We start from the raw sequence: 7,374 nt of genomic DNA on the forward strand, positions 1-7,374 counted from the left end.
ATTCATTTGATCCTCAATCGCTGATACTCTTTCTTCCAGTTGATCGAGTCGGTTACTGAAGCTTGTGCATTTGTCACGTATTTCTCGTGTCATGGTTTTCATCTCTGTCATTTCGTTTATGATCTTCTCTGCATTAATTAATCTAGCTGTCAATTCTTCCACTTTTTTTTCAAGATTTTTAGTTTCTTTGCGCTGGGTACGTAATTCCTCCTTTAGCTCTGAGAGGTTTGATGGAGTGAAGCCTTCTTCTCTCATCTCGTCAAAGTCATTCTCTGACCAGCTTTGATCCGTTGCTGGCGATGGGCTGCGCTCCTTTGCAGGGGGAGATGCGCTCTTATTTTTTGAATTTCCAGCTTTTTTGCCCTGCTTCTTCCCCATCTTTGTGGTTTTATCTGTCTCTGGACTTTGATGATGGTGACGTACGGATGGGGTTTTGGTATAGGTGTCCTTCCTGTTTGATAGTTTTCCGTCTGACAGTCAGAAGGACTGTCTGTTGGTCTGTTGGAGATTGCTTGAGGTCCACTCCAGACCCTGTTTGCCTGGGTATCAGCAGCAGAGGTTGCCGAAGATAGAATATTGCTGAACAGCGAGTGTACCTGTCTGATTCTTTCTTTGGAAGTTTCCTCTCAGGGGTGACGCCACCCTGTGAGGTGTGGGGTGTCAGACTGCCCCTAGTGGGGGATGTCTCCCAGCTAGGCTACTCAGGGGTCAGGGACCCACCTGAGCAGGCAGTCTGTCCGTTTTCGGATCTCAACCTCCGCGTTAGGAGATCCGCGGCTCTCCCCAAAGCTGTCAGACAGAGTCGTTCGCGTCTGCACCGCCCCTGCTCTTTCCCCTAATGGGCTGCAGCTGTGCGCTGTCCGCAGAGGTAGAGTCTACAGAGACAGGCAGGCTTCCTTGAGCTGCTGTGAGCTCCACCCAGTTCGAGCTTCCCAGCGGCTTTGTTTACCTACTTAAGCCTCAGCAATGGCGGGCGCCCCTCCCCCAGCCTCGCTGCTGCCTTGCGGATAGATCGCCGCAGACGGCTGTGTTAGCAGTGAGGGAGGCTCCGTGGGCGTGGGACCCTCCCGGCCAGGTGTGGGATATATTCTCCTGGTGTGCCTGTTTCCTTAAAGCGCAGTATTGGGGTGGGAGTTACCCGATTTTCCAGGTGTTGTGTGTCTCAGTTCCCCTGGCTAGGAAAAAGGGATCCCTTTCCCCCTTGCGCTTCCAGGTGAGGCGATGCCTCGCCCTGCTTCAGCTCACGCTGGTCAGGCTGCAGCAGCTGACCAGCACCGATTGTCCGGCACTCCCTAGCGAGATGACCCCAGTACCTCAGTTGAAAACGCAGAAATCACCGGTCTTCTGTGTCGCTCGCGCTGGGAGTTGGAGACTGGAGCTGCTCCTATTCGGCCATCTTGCTCCGCCCCCCCTACTTATTATCTTAAATCCAGTTTTCAAGTGGACTGTCAGTTTGATCTCAAAGGTGAGGTACAGCAGGTATAAACAAGCAAACAGCAGGAAGTTTGTCTTTCAATGCTTGGGAAAGCCAGTCCTATCCTCAATGGTAGAGTCCTTGCTATAATCATTGCCACTTTTTCTTCACTTCATGTATACAATTTAGAAGTACTCTTTGACCTCATTCTTTCCTTCAAATCAGCTGTTTTCCACACTTTGAGAGATTCACCAAAATAACTATAATTTCCTGGTCCTCAGGCTCAAAACCTTGATATTAAATGTTACCAAATATTCCTTAAAATAATAATACCTAAAGCTACTGTTACAGGCCAGTAACGGCAATTTCTAGCAAGTGTTTTATTAATATATATCCAGAAAAATAAAATCTAACCATGACATATTATAGTATCTCTCCATTTAAAAACTTATAAATATGAATGAATAAAAAGTTGTGCACAAAAATATTTTTGTAGTATTGTTTATAATGTGCCTAATATGGAAACCATGTGAATATCTAATTTATGATAGAATTTGTCAGATGTTTACCATATCAAGTAGAATTGGATAGACTTCCACTATAGACTACTATTTAGCCATAAATATTTCTAAATAGATTTTATAATATTAAAAATGTCATGTAATGTTTGAAATGGACGCTAGACAAATTACATGACCATGATTTTTAAAAAATAAGGAAAATAACCAGAAAACTATAGAAAAGAAAAAAAGCAGGAGGGGTCTAGGGTGACTTTCTCCTCTTTTATTATTCACATTCTATATTTTACAATAATCTATAGTACACCTATATTACTGCTGTAATAATAAATTAGCAAACTTATTGATTACATAATGGATTCTTCTCTTCAAAAATTCGGTCACATAAAACATATTTTTCATTCATCTTTTACAATTACTTATGTAAACTGCTTCCTTTATACTTCTACTTCAATATTGGTTTTCAAACCCTATTGCCACTTGCCTACCACACTGCAGTAGGTACTGAGTCTTCTTCCTTCATATCCCCCTCCTTCAATCCTAATTCACGTTATGTAAGCCAATACGGTCGTATTACCTGAAGATGCATTTAAAATGAAATTCGTAGATAAAACATGGCTTTTTTATTTGAATACAAACTATTTAAGAATGATGAACATCTTCTAAAGAAATATTTCAGGAAAGCCTAATGTAAATGTATAGTCTCTAAAAGTCTTCCATATTTGTTACATGGAAAAGCTGTGCTGCCTTGTGCTACTGCAAGGCAGGATTTTTATTTTTAGTGCTGGGGTACATGTGCAGGATATGCAGGTTTGTTACATAGGTAAACGTGTGCCATGGTGGTTTGCTGCATCTATCCACCCATGACCCAGATATCAAGCCCAGCATGCATTGGCTATTTTTCCTAATACTCTCCCTCCCTCACCACCCCAACAGGTCCAAGTGTGTGTTGTTCCCTCCCTGTGTCAATGTGTTCCCTTGGTTCAGTTCTCATTTGTAAGTGAGAATATGCGGTGTTTGATTTTCTGTTCCTGTGTTAGTTTGCTGAAGATAATGGCTTCCAGCTTCATTCATGTCACTACAAAGGACATAACCTCATTCCTTTTTTATGAGTGCATAGTATTCCATGGTGTATATGTGCCACATTTTCTTTATCCAGTCTATCACTAATGAGCATTTGGGTTGATTCCATGTCTTTGCTACTGTGAATAGTGCTGCAATGAATATATGTGTGCATGTATCTTTGTAATAGAATAATTTATATTCCTTTGGGTATATACCCAGTGATGGGATTGCTGGGTCAAATGGTAGTCTGTGTCTAGGTCTTTGAGGAATCACTGCACCATCTTCCAATATGGTTGAACTAATTTACATTCTCACCAACCGTGTAAAAGTTTTTTTATTTATTCACAACCTACCAGCATTTATTGTTTCTTGACTTTTTAATAATCACCATTCTGACTGGCATAAGATGGTATCTCACTGTGGTTTTGATTTCCATTTCTCTAATGATCAGTGATGTTGAACTTTTTGGCACATGTTTGCTGGCTGCCTGAATTTCTTCTTTTAAGAAGTATCTGTTCCTGCCCTTTGCCCATCTTTTGATGGTGTTTTTTCTTGTAAATTTGTTTTAGTTCCTTGTAGATTCTGGATATTAGACCTGTGTCAGATGGATGGATCGCATCCCACTCTGTAGGTTGCCTGATTTCACTCTGATGATAGTTTCTTTTGCTGTGCAGGAGCTCTTTAATTAGATCCCATTTGTCAATTTTTGTTTTTATTGCAATTGCTTTTGGTGATTTCATCATGAAATATTTGTCTGTGCCTATGTCCTGAAAGGTATTGCCTAGATTTTCTTTGAGAGTTTTTATAGTTTTGGGTTTTACATTTAAGTCTTTAATCCATCTTGAGTTAATTTTTGTTTAAGGTGTGAAGAAGGGGTCCAGTTTCAATTTTCTGCTTATGGCTAGCCAGTTCTCCCAGCATCATTTATTAAAAAGGGAATTATGACCCCCATTGCTTATTTTTGTCAGGTTTGTCAAAGAGTGCTATGCTGTTTTGGTTATGGTAGCCTTAGAATGTAATTTGAAGTCTGGCAGCATGATGCCTCCAGCTGTGCTCTTTTTATTTAAGATTGTCTTGGCTATATGAGCCTTTATTTTGGTTCCATATGAATTTTACACTAGTTTTTCTAATTGTGTGAAGAATGTCAATAGTAGTTTAATGAAAATAATATTGAATCTATAAATTACTTTGGGCAGTATGGTCATTTTCACGATATTGATACTTCCTATCCATGAGCATAGAATTTTTTTTTAATTTGTTTTGTGTCTTCTCTGGTTCCCTTGAGCAGTGGTTTATAGTTCTCCTTGAAGAATGGTTTGTAGTTCTCACTGTTGTTCTTAGCTGTATTTCTAGGTATTTTATTCTCTTCAAAGCAATTGTGAATGGGAGTTAATTCCTGATTAGGCTCTAACAATCTGGCTTTAGACCAAATCAAGGCAGTCCCATTCACAATAGCTACAAAAAAATTTGACTAGGAACATATTTAACCAAGGAGATGAAATATCTCTATCAGGAGAGTTATAAACCACTATAAATTGCTGTTGAAATAAATCATAGATGGCACAAATGGGTGGAAAAACATTCCATGCTCATGGACTAGAAAAATCAATATTATTAAAATGATCATACTTCCCAAAGCAATCTACATATTTACATAATTCCCATCAAATTTTCAACATCCTTTGTCACACAATTAGAGAAAACAATCGTAATATTCATATGAAACCAAAAAGAGACCCTGAATAGACAAACAAATCCTAAGCAAAAAGAACAAAGCTGGAGGCATCACATTACCCCACTTAAAATAATACTCCAAGGCTATTGTAACTAAAAGAGCATAAAACTGGCATAAAAATAGACACATGGGACAATAGAAGAGACGAGAGAATGCAAAAATAAAGCCACATACCTAAAATCAACTAATCCTTGACAAAGGTAGAAAAAAAGATGCACTGGGGAAAGGACACCCTATCCAATAAATGAGGGCTGGAAAATTGGATAGCCATATACCAAAGAATGAAACTGGACCCATATCTCTCATCATACACAAAAATTAATTCAAGATGAATTAAAGACTTAAATATAAACTTGAAACTATAAAAATTCTAAAAGAAAACCTAATAAAACCTTTTTGGGACATTAGTCAAGGCAAAGAATTTATGATCAAGTCTTCAAAAGCAAATGCAACAAAAACATAAATAGGCAAATAATATCGAAATAAGATTAAAAGCTTCTGCATGACAAAAAATCAATAAAATAAACAACCCAAAAAATGGGGAAAATATTTGCAAAGTATGCATCAAAACAAAAAAGAACTAGTATCCAAAATCCAGAAGGAATTCAAACAGCTCAACACAAAAAAGTCAAATAATACTATGAAAAAGTGTACAAGACATTAACAATTTTCAAAAGAAGACATACAAGAAACCAACAAATACATGAAAAATATGCTCAATATCACTAATAATCTGAGAAATACAAATTAAATCACAATGACAGACCATCTTACACTAGTCAGGATGACTATTATTTAAAAGTCAAAACAACACATGCTGCCAAGGATGCAGAGGAAAAGGAAAGCATGTACACTTTTAGTGGGAAAGTAAATAGGACATTCTTTACAGAAGACAGTATGGTGATTTCTCAAAGAACTAAAAATAGAACTACTATTCAATCCAGGTATCCCACTACTGAATATATACCCAAAGAGAAATAAATAATTATATCAAAGAGATACCAGCTCTTGTGTGTTTATTGCAACACTATTTATAAGATATGGGATCAGTCTAATTATTTATCAATGGAGGACTGGATTTAAAAAAAAAATGCATTGTATGTATATATAATGGAATACTATTCAACCATAAAAAAGAATAAAATCATGTATTTTGCAGCAACATGGATGACGTTAGGGGTCATTATAACTGAAATCACTCAGAAGCAGAAAGTCAAATACTACATATTCTCACTTATGAATGGGAGGTAAACAACAGGTACACATGTACATACAGAGTGGAATAATGGACACTGAGGACTCCCAAAGATAGGAGGGTGAGAGAAGAGTGAGGGATGAAATACTACCTTTTGAATAAAATAAACAGTATTTAACTAATGGGTGCGCTAAAAATCCAGACTTTACTACTATGCAATATATGCATGTAAAAACTCTGCGTTTGTACCCCCTAATTATATATATAACGTATATTAATAATTATAATTATCATTAATGCAAATACTAATAATTATTTGCTTGTATGCCTGTCTTCACATTTTTTGTAAATCTCTTTGCAGCAGAATCCATTCCTTATTCATTTCTGAAATTCTCCAGCATAAGAATATAATGTATTTATATAAGTATTTTCATATTTTAGATGTGGTGTTTGAAATATTTTTTGTTGCCCATATTCCTGAGCCCCAGTGTTATTCAACAGCATACTAATTTCCAAATCTGGCTTTGTGTCAGCATTGCCTGGGGGCACTTAAAAAAAATAAAGTTCTCTGACTTCATCCTCAGTCTCCTGAATCAGAACTTCTGAAAAATGGAGCCTGTTTATCTGTATTTTTACCATGGTTTGCAGGTGATTCTTCTACAGTCATCTCTGTATTCAGGTGTAAGCATTGTACCTCACGGAACTAAAATAGGGTTTTTTTTTTTTTTTTCTATTAATTTGGAAAGAGACATCTACTCTCTCTTCCTTACCATCAAGTACCGCTTGAACATTTTTCTTATTCTCCCAGACTTTTAACAGATGCTTTTATCCAACAAACAAATGTTGACTTGAATAGTGTTTTCACAGTAAGCACCAGTGAAAGGGTAGGAATTAAGAAGGAAGAGGGGATTTGGAGGGTATTGGTACTCAAGGGTTTTTAAGACAATTGTTTTTAAGACACTTTAACATTCAACTCTGGGCCGGGCGCGGTGGCTCAAGCCTGTAATCCCAGCACTTTGGGAGGCCGAGACGGGTGGATCACGAGGTCAGGAGATCGAGACCATCCTGGCTAACACGGTGAAACCCCGTCTCTACTAAAAAAAAAATACAAAAACTAGCTGGGCGAGGTGGCGGGCGCCTGTAGTCCCAGCTACTCGGGAGGCTGAGGCAGGAGAATGGCGTAAACCCGGGAGGCGGAGCTTGCAGTGAGCTGAGATCCGGCCACTGCACTCCAGTCCGGGAGACAGAGCGAGACTCCGCCTCAAAAAAAAAAAAAAAAAAAAAAAAAAAAAAAAAAAAAAAAACATTCAACTCTGAATTGAAACCTAGATTCTTACAAACTTGTTGAGTGTGATGATACAATAGCCACTTCATATGGAATCAAAATGCTGCCAGACCAACATCTAGTGTTGAGCTGAGGGATCTCTGGGAAGAGGTGAAAGGACTG

Source organism: Trachypithecus francoisi, unplaced genomic scaffold (genome assembly GCF_009764315.1).
Source record: "Trachypithecus francoisi isolate TF-2019V2 unplaced genomic scaffold, Tfra_2.0 Lachesis_group8, whole genome shotgun sequence".
Lineage (NCBI taxonomy): Eukaryota > Metazoa > Chordata > Mammalia > Primates > Cercopithecidae > Trachypithecus > Trachypithecus francoisi.